At 49.2% G+C, this 20,508-nt stretch overlaps 2 protein-coding genes across 5 annotated transcripts in view; one reads left to right on the top strand and one right to left on the bottom strand.

Annotated features, from left to right (window-relative positions):
* The window catches only part of Shrm (shroom), a 444,260-nt gene that overhangs the window by 160,064 nt on the left and 263,688 nt on the right, over positions 1 to 20,508 (bottom strand). The gene's annotated exons all lie outside the window — the stretch shown is intronic.
* LOC149372430 (uncharacterized) overlaps positions 1 to 20,508 on the top strand; it is a 276,300-nt gene that overhangs the window by 178,492 nt on the left and 77,300 nt on the right. The window lies entirely within an intron of this gene.

Below are 20,508 nucleotides of genomic sequence, written 5' to 3'. Positions count from 1 at the left end.
AAGATGAACTCTGGCCCTCCGAAGATTAGGACTTCCGTGGATGCTACAAGAGCTCCACTAGACGGCTTACAAGTAAACAACGCCGTGCTCTAAACCTCAGCCGAATGCTAATCATGCGTGTCATTCTCACAGCGGTAGTATGTGTGGCTTTATAACTCCCGGAAGCTGATCGTTGCGTGTGAGAGACACCGTAGTGGAGGGCTCAGGGTTAATTTCAACTACCTGGGACTCGTTAAATAAGTGGATTTTGAGGAAAGACAATGACACAGTAACTGTCTCGCTTCCTGGTGGACATCTCAACCACGCCGTAAGGGAAGGGAGGATGGTAGGAGTGAAAGAAGAGGGAGAGAAAGGTGCCGTAGTGGAGGGCTCCGGAATAATTTCGACCACCTGGGGATCTTTAACCTGCACTGCACACGGGGGACTCGTAAACCAGCTCTTACATGACACAGAGCACGAGTGTGCAAAAAAATGAAAGAGGAGGGCGAATTGGTCAGACATCACTTTTAGTGAAACAGCGCTACTACAGCACGAGCCCCAAAGGGGAAGATGGAACTAGACACAGCGCTATCTCTCATCCCTTCTTCTCCTCCTGGCCTCGTGAAGATGCGCGGTTTCACTAAGAAATACGGGTGTGGTTTCATTTCACCTCCATGGAAATGCGGCCCCCTCGACCGGAGTTCTACCCCGCCACCTATGGCTCTAATGGCCAAGGCCCCTAAGCCACCGCGGTGGGTGTGTCTTCCATGCGGTGCACGTTTGCGGTTCGTGTGCACCAGGGTCATTCTCAAACCTCGGACACCTAGGGCTTCATCACCGGGTGCGGTTTTAGTAATTCGGCGTAATTTACGCCTCAGTTTATTTGCCACGGCCACATGTCCCCAGGCGTCCAAGCACAAACTCATGTAGGGCTAACTCAAAGAGAGATATGCGCAATGTCGACAGAGAAAAAGGCGCAATGCACAGCCATGGCCGGCTTAAGGCCCTTTGGAAAGGCCTCTGCAGAGATCACTCCATTCGTGATGCATAAAGTCCTCGCCACGCAGAGGTTTGAAACTTCCAGTGAACAACAGGAGCCTTAACCGGGACTTTGCGACACGTGTAGCCTCATCTGTGAAAAATAAATAAAGAAGCGCCGAACAAAAAAAAAAGTGTAGTCAAGATGAAAAAGACGTTTCGACTTCTACACGGAAGGTCCTGTTCACTGAAGGAAAAATTTCATACACAAAGATTAAGTACGTCGTACTAATCGCCGCAGGCATCTAGCGTACGAGCGTGGTAGATAGCCGATGTTACGGTTTAGCGTGCGATCTGTTCTCTGGATAATCAAGGACTCCAGATATTGGCGTTAGATCCAGTTTTTCTCACGGCCGATAACTGCCGCTTCTTCCCAAGCGATATCAGGCTTCGCGTTTTCAACGTGTTCAGCAAGTTCGTTGGAAGCGACCTTATTGTTTGTGACGTTATTATTTTGGTCTTTCAACCGTCTTTCAATGTGTCCGCATTACCCTATGTAGAAGTGATCGCAGTCTGAATAGGGGATTTTATAAATTTCGTCGGGAAACTTTTCCTTTCCTAGCTTGTCTTTTACGGCCACCACCTCGTGACGAAGCTTGCACGCAGGAACATGAGCTATATGCACATCGTAGGTGTGAAAAAAGCTGGCCAATGACTCACTCACGCCTGGCACATAAGGTATTGCAACTCGGGCACGGCAAGGAAGGCCAACGGGCTGAAATGGTCTCGCTGTCTGCCGTATAACAGCGTCCACAAAGTGTTTTGGGTAGCCACATGTGTTGAGCTCGTGGTACACTTGGCGTAGGTCAGAGGCTTTACCTTCAGTTTCCCAGCATACTCTTTCCGCACGTCGGACGAGGGTAGAAACGAAGGAGCGCTTGTGGCACGTCGGATGGACCGAATTAAAATCAAGATACCGGCCTGTGTGCGTGTCCTTTCTGTATACATTGAACGCTAGGCGGTCATCACGTCGCTCAACCATGACGTACAGAAAAGGAAGACGGCCAGAAATCTCCTCCTCGATGGTAAACTGATAGAATCTTCTATGCTGTTCAAATGGCTCGTGAAAGCAGCCAAGGCATTCTTTTTGATCGTACAAAAGCAGTCATCAATGTACCGTAGAAAGACCTTCGGGCGTAGCTCGAACGAAGCCAAGGTGCAGCTTTCCAGTGCATCCATAGTCAGGTTTGCGGTTGTGACCGAGATATACGCTCCAATTGCAGTGCCGTAAACCTTTTTATAAACAGTGTCCCGAAAAATGGAGTAGGTGTTTTTCAGGCAAAACTGCAGTAGCCTCATCTGCCGTGGGCCGAAAACTCTTGAGAATGACTGCACGTCAGTTGCTGTCGTAATTCCGACGCCTTTTGTGCTGTCATGCCGGGAAACCCGCCCGGATTCCAATTCTGCCGGCCGCTAACTTTCTCCTGCGAGCGTCCCTTTTGACAAGCCCTGGTGCTGCGCCGCAAGGCACGCGCCCTAACGCTCCCTGACAAGCCACGATGCTGCGCCGTACGGCAGCGGAGTCCTAGGAGAAGCATCTGCAAGCAACACGCCTGGACCTGTCGCAAGAGGCCAGACAGCGAGGCGCCAGATTCCTTCTCTCCCGGACGCCACCGCGCGCGGCAAAATTTGAAGCGGTTGGCCCGCGCGATCGCTGATTGGTCCTTTCGGACTGCCGTCGAGTGCTGCCTTTGGATTGGCCAGTTCTGAGGGGCCACCGTTCCTCGGGCTATAAAAGCCCCAACGCTGCAGCTTGGAGGTGTGTGACGGAGTGACCGAGTGACCGACCCACCGTGAGTCGAGTGCTGCTCACGAGTGGAGTCGGATGGTGTGACGTGCTGGTGTCTCGCTGATTGTCGCTGTGCGAGAACAGTCGCGTTGTGTAGCTCTCGGCCCCCGTGCCGATGTTGAAGTATATTATGTCCTGTACATAGTGTATAAAGCGTTTTCTTAGTCTCACCGACGCCTGACTCGGAGTCTTCGCTACCGCTAAGAGAGTTGGCAACGCTCAGTCACGAAACGGGTGGCGAGCGCAGCGGGACCACCTCTATGGCACAACAGTACACACCCGGGACGCTATATAGGGTATGCATCACATGAGTGGAAAGAGCGAGCTAGGGAGGGAGGGGGGCGATGGGAAGATTATATAGGGAAGGTCGCGGGGTGGCCGGCGGATCGCGTCGCTGTACCACCGCGCTGGCGTGAACCAAGCGGCGAGCGGCGAGCGGCGAGCGGCGCGGTCCGCGGACTCTGCGCGTCATCGGCCGTCGCCGCGGCGTCGTCTCGATCCTGTACGGGCGCTGCGGTCGAAAAAAAAATAACAATAGAGAAAAGTGCCAACCACGGCGGCTACGGCGCCCTCGCTTTCCGCGTGGTGCGCCGCGAAACGTCCGAAGCCACAGAGCGGGGGCTACCGCTTCCACCCCCGTCTTCCGTCCTGTTTACCGACGTAGGATTGATCGCTGTGGCCGCAGAAACACAGCTCTCTTTCTGGCACAGAGAAAAAGAAGCGACTGTGCACCAGCGGCAGCTGCCGGTTCGATCCCGCGTCTTCGAGGCAGAGCTTATTTCTTTCTTGCGACTTGTCCCGAAACCTCAATGCTTTTCTCCGTTATCCCTTCCTCCTTTTCCTTCCCCCCCCCCCCCCCCCCCACTTTCTGTCATTCCTTCGCCCACCAGATAGGGCCTGCTCCACACCCATCCCGTGTCCTCCCGCGAACGCGAAATACTCTCCCGAGATAAATTTCCAGGCCTCGACAGCAATAGCGCTGGCTGCCACCTCGCCGTGAGCGCACACCACGCCGTTTGCCCTTTACTTTGTAACCGCCCTCTTATTCTCTCCCCCCTTCCTCCTCTTTTCTAGTCCCCTCCGTTCTCTGCCATTGCACCCTTCCGTTCGTGAGCCGTGCTTGCTTTATCACTCACTCCCGGTGCGCTTTATTTTCTGCCCTCTGTCGGTGTGCACCCACTACTACTACTTCTTTCATATTATGCGGGTCTCGTCTTCTATTTGCCCTTCGGCGGAGCTCAGGCTGTGATAGGTTTCTGGGGACGGCGGCGCCTTTTATGGTTCGCGTTTATGTGCCCCACTAACACATTGCGCCAGGCGTTTTTTACCCGTGTCATGTCGGCGAGTCGATTTCCACCCTCCTCTCCCGCCCTCTTTTTTTTTTTTTATAACCTCGGGCGACGCGACGACATGTCAATGACGTGCCGGTGTCATTATTTGCTTTTTTTTCTCTTTCAGTCTGCAGACGGTCGTCGAACGTGTGCGGAATTTGCAAATTTTAGTCCGGTTTTCTTTCTTCCTATTATTATTAACCGCGGGGATATACAGCCTCTACTCCTGTGATCAAGAAGTAAAGGGAAAACGGGAATAAAGAAACAGCGTTCAGTCTATTTTTTTTTTTTTTTTGAAGACGGGGATACATAAATTCCAACGCTGACGGAAAAGTTTCGACACGTGCTTGCGACATTGTTCTCTTTTTTTTTTTTCTTCTCCACATCTCCTCTGCGCAAGGCGCCAGCGCTGCTAGTTCATTCATCCCGCTGATGCTTTGGAAATACGAGGGACGCCGATCACATGACATATGACAACCGTTTACGTCGACTGGCTGACGTTCGCAGCTTAACGTGCCGTTAAAACTCGATTACTGAGCACGGACTTCAACCACGGTTCATCGCGCTCGGAAACGACACCTAATGACGACACACTGCTCGGCATCCTACCACATTTCAAAGCCAACGATCTGTTCGGCTCCAAACGCATTCTCCTGATTTACGCTAATGACAAATCTGCAAAAAAGAAACACAAATCAAAGAAAGAGGCACTCCTGTAATGGCGTAGCAGTATGTACTGTTAAGAATCAACATGATGGAACAGAGTACGCTAAAGGTGCACTGAAGAGCAATCTGAACTGACCTTTTTACCGGAGGAACTCCATCTACACGTACCGAGCATTTCTCCGAAACTTCTAATTATTGTCCTGAGCGGCCGATTCCCCTAATTTAAATCGGATTAAACGTATCGGCTCCCGCCTTTTTTTTTTTAACTCGCCTCTGAAGGTAGGAGAGTCAACCAACCTTTCAGCCAGAGCGGCAAGCCATGGCGGCTTGCCGCTCTGCCATCGGCGGAGTGATACGTAGCGATCAGCGAAAGCCGAGTCCACGCGTATTTTTATTTCCGTGGGCCTAATTTGCAGCTGTGTAGTCTCTGACTGGATCTATTTATTCACGGAAACCTAAAAACAAAATAAAAGCGACAGCGAAGCCGCCACGCGACTTCCTGAAAGACACTCCACGTGTTAGTTGACTCCTCCTGCCGTCTGCAACGAGTTCAAATAAAGGCGGGAGCCAGGTCGTTGATACCGATTTAAATTAGGGAAATCGGCCGCACAAGACAATACTTCGAAGTTTCTAAGAATGCTCGGAACGTGTCGATTCATTTAGCGCGGTAAAGCGACAAGATCAGATTACTCTTTAGCACGCCTTTAACGTTTCTGCACAAAGGGGCCGAGTGAACGCATCGGTACAGACAAGTCTGAATAAGCGCGGCGTTGCCGGCATGTATACGGGACAAATGAGAAACAAAATGGGCGCCAGTAGAAGGATGTGTGCAAAACAATTGGCGCTTAACTTTAAACGATGGCCAGTAATAGCAGAACGCAGGTGCTGTCAGTCTTCTCCCTGAGCCATCAGCCGTTCGAAAGCACCACAGCCTCTTAGAGACCGAGAAATTGTTTATGGCACGTTATGCAGGGTATAACCTCGCAAAACTGCACTTTGGCTATAATAAAGGCCGTCGTGGAAGACTCCGGGTTAATTTTGAAATGTTTTGGCTTAGGCATGCTACCAAAGCGCATCTTTCATGAACTTTTAATGGAAGTGTACTAGCTGTTTTCGTAGCTCCGTTGATACCTTCCCATAAACCGAACAGCTTCTGGTTCTGGAAACGAAATTTAACTATGTTTATTGCCATTCCATCTTTCAGGTTTTTCAACTAAAAACGACAATGCTTTTTGAAGAAGCTGGTTATGCAAGAGATAAACCCAATCGATGCGCAAAAGGGGCGACCTTTTCCTTTCCACGTTCCTCAAGTTTCAAATCTTCTTTTGCCTTTTTCCTCTCTCTCTTTTTATTTTCCTCCTCTCCCGAGAGCGGCGAAATGTTCACGCAAAGCCTCTCTGCAGCATTATAAAACACAGTAATCGCTTTTTATGTAAATCTCCCTGGGTCTGCGGAACCGGGGAGCTCCCAGGAGAAGCTTGCTCTACAGGCGCCAAGCGTGAGACAAAAAAAAATTAAGAGTGAGTAATACGGAGTATAAGGATGGTTATTGATGAGAGGGGGTGATTTCGGTGGAGATGGAGGAAACATCCCGGGCACCCAGTAAGAAAATGGAGGAATGAAGAGAATATGCGACGGTATATCGAGTTGGTAGCGATGGAGCGAGCAGAACGAAGCAGAGAGAGAGAAAGAGGGAGGTTGTTTCAAGGGGCCGAAACAAGAAACGAACGACCCAAGTGGCGAGACATTCTTTTAGCGGTTGGTTGCCTCGTTTATGTTCGCTTTTTACCAGCGCCGAAGCCATCGAACGCCTGAAAAACCGGGGATCAGAGGGTAGTTCCCAATAGGCCCAAGAGAATCCGCGGCGAATTAAGCGGAGGAAGTGGGAACAAGTTTTCGTGTAAGATGGTCTAGAACAGTAAAACAAAACCGGCGATAAGCGGGAACGAAAAGGTGCGTTGCAGATTTGAATGAGCGACCCCATTTCGGAAAGAAATAGATTCCTGCCTGCGAAGAGCGCGACTCGGGGAGGAAAAGGAAAAAGGAAGAATAGGTTAGGGATTACCGAAACGTTCGGCAGGGAATACGGCCACACTAATATGAATATTTCGTTGCAATGGCGACGGCAGGAGAAAAGAAGGAATGATGGGGAGATGGTTGGGAAGCGCCGTTTGAGCAGTCGCAATAAACGCAGCGTGAGAGTCAAAACAAGTGATTATGAGAGGTTATTCCCTAACAAAGCGTCTTGCAAGCAAGCCGAGGTAGTTTGAAAACGAACACTCTGAAAATGCAAATGTGCACTGAGACTTGATTCAATTGCTTTTCATTCCGAAACGTTACCGAAAAACGAAGTATTCATTAAAGTACACAATATAAAAAAGAAACATTAACCAAACGCATTCTCTTATGGGCGTCACGCACAACAGAATGCTGCTCTAATGCAACATCGCATTTCAGTGAGCGCCAAGAAGATAACATGGAACACAGTTCTACATGACAGAAGGCGCCAAAGGCGAATAAAGATGTAAACAGTAGCACAGAACCCCTATTCGAGTTTATTTATTTTTATTTGCACTCACGTATAAGGAGAGTTTCGTGCTCGACAACGGCGCCGGCTTATTCAAAACGCGTGTCGTGTGTTTCGAGGACTCGGACTGATCACGCTACATTCCAACCTCGAACGGAAAGAGGAATTCGCTTACAGTTTCGGCCTCAGCCAAGTTTCTTGCGTAACACCGTTTGACGTAAAGAATTCGAAGCTACTCGTTTGGCGGAACGCAAGATCAAAGAATAATAAAAACAAGCCAATGCAAAACAAGCAGCAACGCGAAGGCAATACCGTGCCAATTAGACACCGCGAGACATCAAGGACGTTATTAGTCCCAACACCGGCATACGGAGCTGGACGGTTTAACTACGCTACCTCTGCGCTTTCTTAGGAAGGCGCCGGCCGTAACGACATCTGGCAGGTTTCGCTGTTCCCAATAGTCACCGAAAGCGACTGGATAACGGTAACACTTAGCTGGCACAAGCAATAAAGAAGGGGAGCACACGAAGCAACGAGTCGCAGGAGGGAAGATAGAAGTTGGCGTAAGTAATTAAGACTGAGAGGTAATTAGTATCTAGCACTGGCGCGGCAGATACGCCGGCGGGAGAAGGCCCATTAGCGGTCGAAACAGAAATCGCGGCGTCAAGTCGCGAGCGTCCAGTAAGGCGAAAACGGAAACTGTTACAGAGTACGAAAGTCTGGCAAGAGGAAGCAAAAGGCCTCGATGGAATTAAGGTTGCGATGTACTTGAGGACACGGTCATTCGCGCATAATCCGATGTCATGCGCTTGGTTTCAAAAGGGAGGTATCAATTAAAGTTTCAGTCAATTAAAGAATCAAGAATCAATAAAAACACACGACCTACAAAGAAAAAAAATTTTACGAGCCAGGGTTATGTGAGGGCCTCCAAAGTATTGCTCCCCTTCTTGAGAACTTCTGGCAGCACGACTGGCTGCGACTTTACCGAACGCTTGCTGACTTTGCATGCTGACTTAATTTTCCTGCTACTCTCTTTTCTCCTCCATTTTTTTTATCCTCTCGCCCATTTCCCCCCGTGCAGCTACGCAAACCGGTTTATTGTTCCGGTCAACCTCCCTGCCTGTCTTCTTCTTCTTCTTCGTCCTCCTCCTACTATGTTATATTATGTTGAAAACTGATAGACGATTACGATAGTCGGAAAGAAATCTGAGCGCAGCTCTTCAGCCGTGGCAGCCGTGGCAGCTACTACCTGACACAGCTGTCAGATGGCGTGTTACACCGACTACGCCGACAACCACGAAGACTACGACGCGGGACGCAGAAAAGCGCGCCTAAGAGCTGGGCTCTAACAAAAAAAAAAAAAAACACGCTTTAAAAATAGTGTCGCTCTCCTCTTCGCGTGTCTTCGCTGTTCTTGCACTTTTAGTTCCATCATCGAACAGCGCACTAAGTCCACACAGGAACTGGGCAACATAACAGCCCCCATGTTACATTGTACGAAGGCTAAGTTCCTATCGGGATGACGAAATATGCTCAAGTTAAGCAGGACACGTAGTCAGAAGCAGCCTACAGCTTGAATGAACGGCACAGAATAAATGTGGGCGCGCCAGTGCTTGCGTCAGTGTCGTAGCAGTGTACGTTGCGCAGTCTGGTCACGTTGCCGTTGTAGTTTGTCGCTTTCGCCGTGTACAAGCAGCACAAGCCAAATTTTTGTAACGTAACGTGCGCCCCGGCGCTTCTAGAGGTTGCTCCAGCAACATAAAGCCGCATTTTTGTGATGGTGACGCTTGCGGCGAGAGAAGTGACTTGCAGAATCCTTGCCAACCTCTGATTTTTATACCATCCCGTCCTTGATTCACGTCAAGGCGAAATAGGAGGCCAAAATAAAGGCAGGAAAAGAATAAACAACGAATACACGCGTGAATAAAAGAACACAAAACCGCATAACCGAAAATGGGAGTGTACGAAAAAAACCCTGAATTTCAGTCTGCCAAGTTTATCCGTTGCAATACTCTTTCTGCTTTACCATGCGGTTAACGGTTAACCTTGGCCCATCTCCGGTACAAAGCAACCCGCTCGGCCACGCCGAGAAACAAAAGCGAAGACAAACGACCAGCCTGCGTCGACTCGGTAAACGACGCGTGCGCTTAAGCATCGGGCGCAGTCATCGCGCCGTGACGCCGCTCCGTTAAAACGCCCAGAGGCACCAATGGCTCGGAACAAAGCCCGTCACCCTCGAACGGAACAGCGCCTCCCGCACTCGCTCCTCGTCGACCGTCTCCTCCCTCGTTCTCCTCCCTCTCACCCACTGTTCCTCTCCCCACCCCCAACTCCGAGACAGTCGCGAGCGCGCGGCGCTCTTCACCTCTCAACACGCCCGTATAGCGGGAAAGACCGGCCCGTCGCTTTCCTCTTAGGTAAGATGAACAGGCTCTGCAAATAGGCGGCCGTCCAGCCAAAGTCTGAGGCCGCCGGCAAACTCGACGTCTCAGAACAGCATCAACAAAAAATAAAATGAAAAGGGGCGGGCGAAACAAAAGAAAGGCGCCGCGGGAGCCGCTTGGCGGCGGCCATCCCTGCGTCTTCACAATCCCATCTTCACAGCCACTGACTCAGCGTCGCCCCGGGGGGTTTCGAGGCGACGCGTCCGGGACTCCTCCTCCTCCTTCTCCTCTCCTCCTTCCCTTCGAACGGGTGCCCATAAACAAACAATGGCTGTGCAAGCAAACACAAGAGCTGCGTCGCCACGCTGCTGTCCACAGGGGAACAAACGCGCCGGCCTCGGGCATCCTTCGGAGAGAACGAGTGCGGAGAGACGATCAGAGTTAGATGAACACGACGAGAGAAGGGGGAGAGGGGGAGAACATGTACGCAGCAAAGACCTCTGGCATACAGCATCCGTCGCGGACCTCTCCAATTCCCGCCGTAGCGCGCACAACATCGCTAGGCTTGGAACAAGGGGCGCGTGCCCCCCTCCGCGGTGGTGACGTCTCCGCCGCTCGCTTGCTCGTCGTCGCCAGTCTTGCTTGTTTGCCGACGCGCGAAACGCGAGCGCGGACGCGGAAACGCTCAAAATACAGCCCGCAGGGCGTCCGGCCTTCGCGGCGCAGCCAGCAGCTCCCCAGAGGAGGCGACGGAATGGGACGACGAAAACTTTGCAGCCTGCGCGCGCCGTTCCAGTCGGCGCAGGATGTCAGGCAAGTATTGGGCTGCGGCAGAAGACGGAGGGAGACACGGAGCTGTTTTTCTGACGCGTCACTTGGCAAAGAACAAAGCAATGATGGCAAAACAAGGTGCAGGCTGAGTGCACCGCTATGCGGTCAGCGAGCCGTCTCGCCGAGCTCTTCGGCTACGCCGTGTATCAGAATCAAAGGCAGCGAGAGGAATGGGGAGAAAACGGAGAGGGAGGGATTAAGATGCAGAGGGGTAAGTGAGACCCCCCCCCCCCAGCGAGGGGAATGGGGAGAAAACGGAGAGGGAGGGATTAAGATGCAGAGGGGTAAGTGAGACCCCCCCCCCCCCCCCCCTGCTTCCTCAAGCGCAGCTCAGTTTGCCTTGACTCCCCACGCGCACCAAATAAGTCGCGAGAGATGCTGGAAAAAGAGGGGGCGAAGAGTTGGAGATAAACGAAAGGCGCTGTACATAAGAGGCGGCGGGACGGCGGAACGCGAAACAAACACAACGGGACAAAGCCAGCCGTTATAGACGATATTTTTGGAGAAACTCGCTCCCTCTCCGTTCGCTGCCGCCTGGCGCTCCGATTTCCAAGTTTCCTTCTTCTTTCTTCTTCATTGTCTCTTCCTCTTTCCGACGCCATTTCTGCTGCGCCTCTCTCCTCGGCGCAGTCTCTTTTCCAGCAGCTCAGGTAGAAAATCTGTCGACGTGTCGCGAATGCGAATGGACGTTGCGAGAATGGGCTTGCGAGGCTTTCTTTCGCCGGAGGCATTCAGCGGCGCGCGACCTGGAGCTACCGTCGCAACCGCGCCTTCTCCGCTCGCATCAGAAACTTCAGGACCGACGCCGCGGCCTTCGAGGGTCTGAGAAGTTTCTTTGGAGACGCTACAACCTAGCGAGGACTAGAGGCCGGCACCCATTCACCGGATCGGAACGCGAGCGCACCGTGGAGCTGTCACCTAAAATAGGCCAGCTGAAAGAGCAAGTAGGCATGTCCTAAGGGGAGACGGATGAATCTTGTTTGGCGTCTTCATTAGGAGTCTATGCAGCTTTTATTTCTAGCTCTGTATCCAAGAAACAATACTGTACAGACTTGTATACATTTTTTTTTTGCGCCTCAATAGCCAAGCGACCTGCATGGCGAAATGCTTTTTAGACACACAGAGTACTTTAAAAATTGCATCACAAAACTAGGTCAAGCGCGTACTGAATGAGCGCAACTGCCGGGAGTACATTATATATAAAGAGGCTTAGGATGCCAAATAGCCGTTATCTTTTCGGTTGCCCCAACCTATTCTTTATCATAACTTGTCTATTTTTAAGGGTCCGCCAGTTCAGCGTGACAGAAGAAAATGACCCAGAGAACGGCTCAAGCTAGGCTGACTGGTGGGTCTGCTCGCCATTCATGTTCAAAAAGGTTATTGCCAGCCAAAAAAAAAAAAAAGACGCAACCCTTTGTCTTGTGCAGTTCTCTACAGTGTGCATGTTTTTTTTTTCGTGTTTTTTTTCTAGGGCGGGGGGGGGGGGGGGGGGGGCTAATAACTCATTTGAAGAAAACGGCTACAACTTACCAACCGTACCTGTAATAACAGTTTGCACAATCGGATTAGGCTTAGAAACGTCCTGCAAGAGAACGCTGCGTGTCACCCTTACTTCTGTCTTAGCTCTTCATATTAAAGCATCTTCTTGCCGGCGGGTCGCAGCAAAAAAAAATATAAAAACAAGAATAGGGCTTCAGATTTTTGCTTATTACACCCGTATACTATATCGCTTAAAGTCTAGAAGCAGCACGGAAAGCACGAAACGAAGCAAACAAACAAAAAGTCACGATCACTGATGCTGTCTACGATGAAAATGTGTAAAAACGAATGGACGTTCCTAATGCTCGTTAATCGCCCGCAGGAATGCGTCGGCGAAAAATATTTCCCCAGAGGAATTCTCGCGGTCGATAGTGCTTTAATAACACTCATCGATTTTCCAGGCTCGCGGTGACAGAAAAAAAAAAACTTCGTTTTCTCTTTTTTCCAAAGTCTTCAAAGGTTCGCAGGTCTGCATAACCGGTATACGTTTGCTCGACCTCTCCTATCAATTCGCTTCGAAGCTAAACGAGCAACTTTGCTTTTAGCGGCCATGAAACTGCGCTACAAAGGAGAGCTATACTGCCGCCACTGCCGTTGCTGCTGCTATATACCTGATTGCGCCACCAATCCTCGCATTCCTTCTTTCCCTTAACCTTCACTCATTCTTTCCCCCTTTCCCCCTGCCCTCCGCGCAGAGTTTTCATTTTGAATCGGGCCCATAAATTACACACCACCCTACGTGCACAGTCCGGAGAGGCGGCGCGCAAGGCGCTGCGCGGGCGAGCGCTTTGGGATGCTAAATCATGGAGATGGAAACAAATTTTCGTGGCGGCGGCGGCGGCGTAATGCGGCGGACTGCCGCTTCCTCTCACATCCGCGGGTGACAAACGCGCCGCCATGAATAACTGGGAGAGAGTGGGAGGAAAGGGAGAAGATGGGAAGTAAGGGAGCAGTAGGGAGAAGGAGCGCTATACGAGTATAGGAGACAGTCCAAAATATAGAAGGAGAGAGTGACAGAATAGGGAGGAAGCGGGAGCACAGGAGGAAAAGGAAATAGGGTGGGCCGAGGAGAGCAGGGATTACAGGAGGGAATGGCAGGAACATAGGCACGAAATAGATGGCGAGGACTATAGCGAAGAAAGGCTCACCTAAAAGAAACAAAAGGAGCACCTGGCTCAGGAAAGAAGAAAGGGAGGGAGAAAGGAAATGAAAACTCGAAGCGAAGGGACGAAAACACCCACGAATGGATGCGTATAGGTAAGTGGCGAGGAGAGCGAATTTCATCGGCGCCCTCGCGGCAACAGAAAAAGGAGTACGAAACGCGCAAGTACGCAATGCTTTTCCGATAGAAAACTCATTTGTGAGAAAGGGTGGCCAGGTGAAGGTAATGCGAAAAGCTGGAGCGACGCACGCAGCGCCACTGGTGATGGGGATAGGAATTAATTGAATATACTGGTCATTATTTCGAGGTTAGGATCAAAGCTAGAGCGACAAGTCATGCGTACAGACATTAAGATCAGCTATTGATAATTATTTTGGGGTTCGGACGAAAAATATCAACGTGTGTCGATTCAGAGCAAGCCGTAAAAGAGCCGTACCGATTGTATTCCCAACAAACGCCAATCGCGAAAATCGGCGCAAGGGCGCTTGGCAGCAAAACAGCGGAACAGAGTCAAGAAGGCTGAAACACTGAAGACCCACGCAAGAGCTGCATGTGCGTATACCGAGACTAGGGGGCATTAATTTATGCTTACAATAAAATAATTCCTTGCTCCTGCAGAAAGACTGCGAGGAATAAATCGAATATTCATGAGGGCGGATCGAATATGCAGCAAATGAACAGCCACGAAACCGGAGACGCATAACCATGAAAGGATGAAAAAAAAATGCTGGACTATATAATAATTAAAAACAGCGGACCGTGACCCAAATATAGTGAAAAAAACAAAAACATCATGTGGTCGCCCAGCTAAGGACTAATTTCAATATAATAACCTAACCTAAACTGAACACATTGTTTTATTTCATATCTGTGTATAGTTCTGCGCGCCATCCTAGTTGGGGGATTTAGAACCAGGCGGCACAAAAAAAAAAAAAAACCACACGAATGAACTGGTGGGTAGGAGACAGGTCGTGAAACGGGAGGATAAAAGTGAGCAGATCTGTGGGACTGGGTGGAAGCCATGGGGGAAAATATCAATTCTGACCGCCCGATTGGGTTCCAAGCAGCACGTGTGTGTCCCGAAAGATCAAAGGTATAACGCGGGCGACAGACGGGAAGGAACACAAAATAAATTTCAGTTAAGAGCGGACTTGCAGCACGACGCGGCATTACTATTAGAAGCCATGAGAATCAGAAAGAATGTAAGAAGAAGAGAATTTGTAAAAAACGAAAAAGAAAACGCGAACTTCAACAAAAAGCCTAGCCGAACAATTATATAGTAGGATACAACTTTAAAGAAAGCAGTAGCTAACACTGGGCTGCGGTCCACGGCGTCTTGTATTACTCCGCTGGTCAATCGCAACAGTAAACGAAATCTGCTTTTTTAATGTTTGACTATATCAAACAATCTACGTATCAAAATTATAGAACTCATAATCTTTTTCTTGCGATAAGCTTCTTGTTTAGGTAACAAGACACGGTTAAGCAGCGGACTACTTTTTCGTCGTGGAGGAATTCTGTGCGCAGAGGCTGAATGTGGGCGGAGCTTCACTGCATACTCCTGCAAGTTGTATCTGACTATTCTCGATCCGCTCAAAGAAAATAACTTTACGATTTCGCGCTCAGGCTCCATGTAAGCGTATTCTTTACGTGCGTGTAGAATATGCCCGAGCGTAGAAATACAATACAAAGCCGCACCGTGTATCATGATAGCACGCTGAACTTTAAATACGTCAACAAGATGTAATCGGGAGTGCTTCTGTACTCATTTTTTCCTGAGATCTACTAAATTAAGGGAATAAATAAACTTCGATAACAATCAGCTTTGTTTTAAAAGCGGCCGGTACGGTGCACAGAGAAAGGGCAAGCCTTTCTCCGTGTACTAATTTGAAGGCAGTCACGCGCGAAATGTGCGAACGCCACGTTGGTGGTGTTCAATTCCATTGGCAAAGAACATGCCATGACATAGAAGAAAGAGAGGCATTGAAAGCTATCACGGTACGCTAAACAGAACACGGATCTGCGCAAAGGAACCAGATATTGAGTGCAAGGCCCACTACAGTAAAACGATCTTTCTTTCTTGATTATATGGTAGTCTTATCATTTTAGAGATATTTGGAGAAGTACATTAGACTATAGTTCTTTTCGCAAAACAATCTGCAGATTGCAAGGATTCAATAAAGCAATTTGCATGGCTCTTCCCGGGTTAGCAGTACAAACCGACTGACCAAACAGCAAAGCTAATTTCGTCTACATAGGAGCTAAAAAGTAAAACAGTGGCCACCAGGAAAGGAAAGGTCATCTCCATCATGAGGAGCAAAGCTTAAAATCCAGCTTACTTGTAAACTTTAAAATAGGTACCGAGATGAGATCTGCAGAGTTAGAGACGTGCGGCGGCCAAATTCATTACAGCAAATACTGCATACGACGGGAGCGCTGAGCCGGACATAAGCGGGGATTAGGGTCGCACCAGCGTGCAGCAGGCTAATTAAACCTCGGAATAAAATTGCCTGCCTAGGATTAATTAGGCAAACGTTTACATAAGAAAGCTGAGTGGATTTGTGGCCGGAGCTATGCCGCACTCTGAAGTGAAGCCAAGAACTGTAGGACGTGGTCCTTTGTTGTTTATTGGATTTACACAGAAGCTGATGCTGTGTGTTTCTTTTTTTTTTTCTATATAGCTGAAGAGCTTTTGCAAGCATGCATTTTTTAGCGGAACACGTTGGCTTAATGAAAATTAAAAAAGAATGAAGGGGAGCAGTTTAGCTCCTCCTTAACGGTATGAAGCAATAGCGGTATAGCCCATACATGCGGAATTGGTCATTCTCTACTTTGTATTCATAGATCACTGGAAGTCCTCATACCACTCATGGCGCAGCGGTTAAGCGATGCGCCACTTCTCTGCAACGACAAGTGCTGTCACCAGTGGGGATTGTGCGACTAGGTTGCCATTCCCGAGCATTCTCTCGCGAGCAATTATTAATTTAATAGCCACGGTGGGCAGTTTTCTCACAATCCGTTGGGCAGGTAGTGATGGCGCCACAAGGTCAGATGAACTAGAAAGCCCACCTGCCACCTAACTGGCCCACCTAAATTGCTTGTCTGGGGATTTTTCATGGGTTTTTCATTCACCGTCAATGACGCCGGCTCTTCTGGGACACGGGCTCTTTAAAGCTATCGCGTTAAAATGAAAAACGTTTTCGCTGAATTCAAAGCTCGGGGTGATGCTTCCTGGCCCATAAGTGCTGGTAGTGAGGACCGATGAGCCTAAGTGGACTGTGGTGCAGGTAACCGTACAAAGCAAATGTGCCGAAACTGGGCTATGTCTATGTATCGCACGTGGACAAACAAAAAAAAAAGAAACAGAGACACGTAAATGTACCAAAAATGTTATGTTTGGAGCACAGGCTAATATGGATATGACAGAGACACAATTGCCCTGGATGACTTGGTCGCGACTCCGCTAATACGACAAGGCGTACACCACTTTCATTACCGCGGCGGCTACGATTATTATCAAACTAAACAAAGAAGTGAGAGAGAACAGCGCGCTACTGCATTATGACCAATGTTCGGCTAGAGCACATAAGCGATCATCAAGGTGACAATCAAAAAAGAGAAGAAAAGGAAAAATAAAAGAAACAGGTATCTGCGGTGGTTATCGGGTGACAAAAGCGCGTTAAAGGTGCGGTGAGGTTTGAGGCACAGCAAACGAACAAAAAGGAGGAAAATGAATTTCGGGAAAAATAAAAAATTGAGAAAAGAAGACGCCATTCTTCAGCAGTGAGGCGAAAATGGAAATCGGCAGGAGCGTAGAAATCTGGAGAGACGCCAAATTGAATAGCGCTAGCGCCAACGACAGAAGCGAAAGAGCGGGCGGGTCACAAATGAAGTTCGCGGTGCGCGCGCGAAATTTTCGGGAAAGAAGGCACGGGAGGAAGGGAGCGCGTGGGAGGCGAGCGGGGGTGAAAAGGGAGAAGCGGACCATTCAGACTCAGAGCGAAGAAGCGATCGCAGAACGCATTTCAATAAAGCATTTAGCAACGGAACTCGGTTTTCCTCCGAACGCTGAGAGAACGAAATAAGGCCGCGAGAAAGTCTAAGAGTACATCTGCGGCGCAACTACGCCCACGACGAGAGCCCAAGAGCGCCGAATCGGTGAGAGTGATACAAATGTCTCCATCAAAAAGAAGAAAAAAAGTTGGCTCAAAGAGCAAGAATAAAAAAAAACACAAGCTTCACTAAAACAATGAAGGCAGGCGCGTCGAGCAACCAAGCACACATATCGAAACCGAGCGCCGTCGCCGACGGATCCGAAAAAGCAGAAGTCGGAATGAAGAATAAGACAAGCCAAACAGAGCGAAAGCCATCCATAATAGCCTCTCAATTTGCATTTACAGTGGTTCCCAGCCGTCCGCCTAGCGCGCACACACACACGCACGCAGAAACACCCAGGCGCACGCACAGCGGCCCATTTCCACGTCGATGCAGCCCCACGCCCTCCCTTTCCTCCCTGCGGGGATCTTTTGTCTTTCGAGAGGTCCCACGCTGTTCGTGTCGTTTTGTTTCGATAGGGGAAAATGAAGAACGGCAAGGAAAACGCCGATAAAAGCGAAGTGAAAGGAAAGGAAACGCGTACAAGGCAGCGAGCAGCATAATACGGTTCCAACTTCTAGCGCGACTCCCGGCGTGGAACTCCTTTGAAAGCCCATTTTGGCGCGCCCGTGCTCCCCGCGCGGCGAAGGCAGACGCGCACACCGAGGCCTTTATCGAATTTCAAAGTACGCCAGCGGCGGCAAAAGCCCTCTCCCTCATTCTTCCTTCCACTTTCAGTCCTCTGTCCTCCTTCCTTCCCCACTAGCACAGGGAAGACAGCGACGAAGAAGGCCTTCCGGAGCCAGGGGCCGCGGTTCCCTTCTGGGGAAGGCAGACTCCCCTTTCCCTCTTAGTCGATCCCCCTTTCCCCTCGGAGCTCACTGACGCGCCAAAGCCAACGAAGCCTGTGCCACGGCTTGGCGCTAGATCGGTTTTAAAGGTAGACGAAGGTGTTGGGCTGATGGGGAAGGGAAAGAACGAGAATGGGAGGGGTTCGAAGACGAGGGGGAGGGGGATGGATGCGGAGCCTATCCTTTCGATTCAAGCTCAGCGGCCCGTGGGACAGAAATGGGCATTGAGCAAGTCCTCCCCACGCCCGCCGTAGATTTACCGAACAAGCTCCGCACGCAGCGCGCGCCAAAGGCGGAGCGGCAGCGCCCCCCAGCGAGCTGGCCCGAGGCCTTCTTCGGAACTTTCTCCAATAGGAGTAACAGTTCGTTGCCGATAGGGCTGCAACTTGGAAACTTGCAACGCTTGAAGTGAGTTCCGCTCCCCCCCATCCCATTTCTCTAAGAAATCTAACGGTTCCCTTGTTAAAAGTGCACCCAATATTGCCTTTAGCTTTATTTGACTGCATTGCACAACTTTAGATGCACAAGGTGGAATTTCGAAACTGCATTAAAGGGAAACTGCATAGGTTTTAGAAATCAATGAGCTTAAGAGGGTCGAATGCGTCAACCTTGCAGGTAAAGCATGCGAAATCTTTTTGGGCTAGCACTTAAAATAGTGAAGTAATCGCCAACGCATAGTGGGGGGCGCATGATGACGTCATCGAAGGTATCGGTACATTTCCAACGCACAAACGCCTGCTTTGAAGGAAAAAAACCAACGCCAGGGAAGGCAAACCCTGCCGAGAGTTGTTCGGCAGTATATAACGAGTCAGGGCAGGGTGTGGCTGACAACAGCGGTAATTTGAAATCATACCTTCCGTGACGTCACGCTGAGTTTTTCTGCACTCCTCCGGTGCATTGAGGAGAAGCGCAAAGTTCAATCGTCGATTACGTCACTATTTTAAAAGCTAGTGCAAGAACACTTGGCATACTTTATCTGCAGCCTATATAGATTTGAATCTTTGAATATTGCGAAATTCTGAAAAAATTGCTGCAGTTGCCCTTTAAGTAAAGGGCAGGCATGACCTAATCAAATATTCTCGTTAAGGAGTTGTTCCTGTAGTAAGAAAGTGTTCCAAAAACGCTCACTGACAGTTGTCACACAGCGGGTCCCATTACATTCTAACGGTACTATGCAAACAATACAAAAGATTTTTCGTGATATCATCTACGTATGAAATAGACGATCATATCGTGGCACATTATCTATATAACATTCAATAAGATACGCGCAACAATAACAACAACAAATGCCGGTATAAGCCTGGCAGACAAAATTTGCCTTTCCTAAGATGAAAAATGAAAATTCATTTCATGGTATTGATACTATTTGCACGAACAATGCATAGACAGAAAGCATTCACTGCCCTCATAGATTGTGTAATGCAAGTGCCAGTTCGGCAAGGGTGCTTTCCTGCAGTAAAAGCGTGCTTGCAAAAAAGCCCAACCTTTCCGATCACTAGGCCTCATTCAAAATTCCGTCAGCAGGCTTTCCCACATATCTACGTTGACAAACAAGATAGCCGACCACGCATTTCGAGATGTCATAAAGCAAATAATGTATGATTTTATGCTTGATCCTTTCAAAATGCGTTTCACTCTTTCCACCACACCCCTAGCACCCGTCCTGTAATCCTCACGTCTGTTTCAGAGAGAACGCCGCTATCTTGAGGTCAAGAGGGTTATGTTAGAATGCCCACTTAAGGGGTAAATTTCTATCGATGGGTTATATGCTACGTTGAGAAACAAGAATCTTCCCCTAATGAATGAAAAAATTAAACAATAACTTTGTCCCAGGTGGTCGAAATTTCCGGAGACCTTCACTACGGCGTCCCTCATAGCCTGAGTCGCTTTGGGACGTTAAACCTCGATAAACCAACCAATAACTTTGTTTTATACCACTCACCTGCATGCCTACATCTATTAGAAGAATTTGCTTTTTTTTTTTTGTTAACAATGAAAGCATAGAATCCAACCTGTCCTAGCAAACACAAGCAATGCGAACAGCTCTTCAAAAGCATTGAGGCTAACAGGGAGTCAAAATAGCCAAGCTTGTCATCGGCATTAGATGATCCAAGTTGAAATAATAATCTACAAATCAAGATAACGCATGACCTATGAAAACCTTCACAAGTAACATGTTATGGACATTGTTTACTTTTTTCATTCATTTGTTTTGCGCTTCTCCACTACGGCCAAAAAAGCGAAACATGTGTTACTCAGGGTACACTGAAAAGGGACCTCTGCGTGCCCCGAGCTGTCCAAAGCCCATATTCA

The sequence above is a fragment of the Amblyomma mixtum genome, chromosome 1, assembly GCF_055824585.1.
Source record: "Amblyomma mixtum isolate Tamu chromosome 1, ASM5582458v1, whole genome shotgun sequence".
In the NCBI taxonomy this organism is placed as follows: domain Eukaryota; kingdom Metazoa; phylum Arthropoda; class Arachnida; order Ixodida; family Ixodidae; genus Amblyomma; species Amblyomma mixtum.
This window is presented reverse-complemented; position numbering and strand designations above follow the sequence as displayed.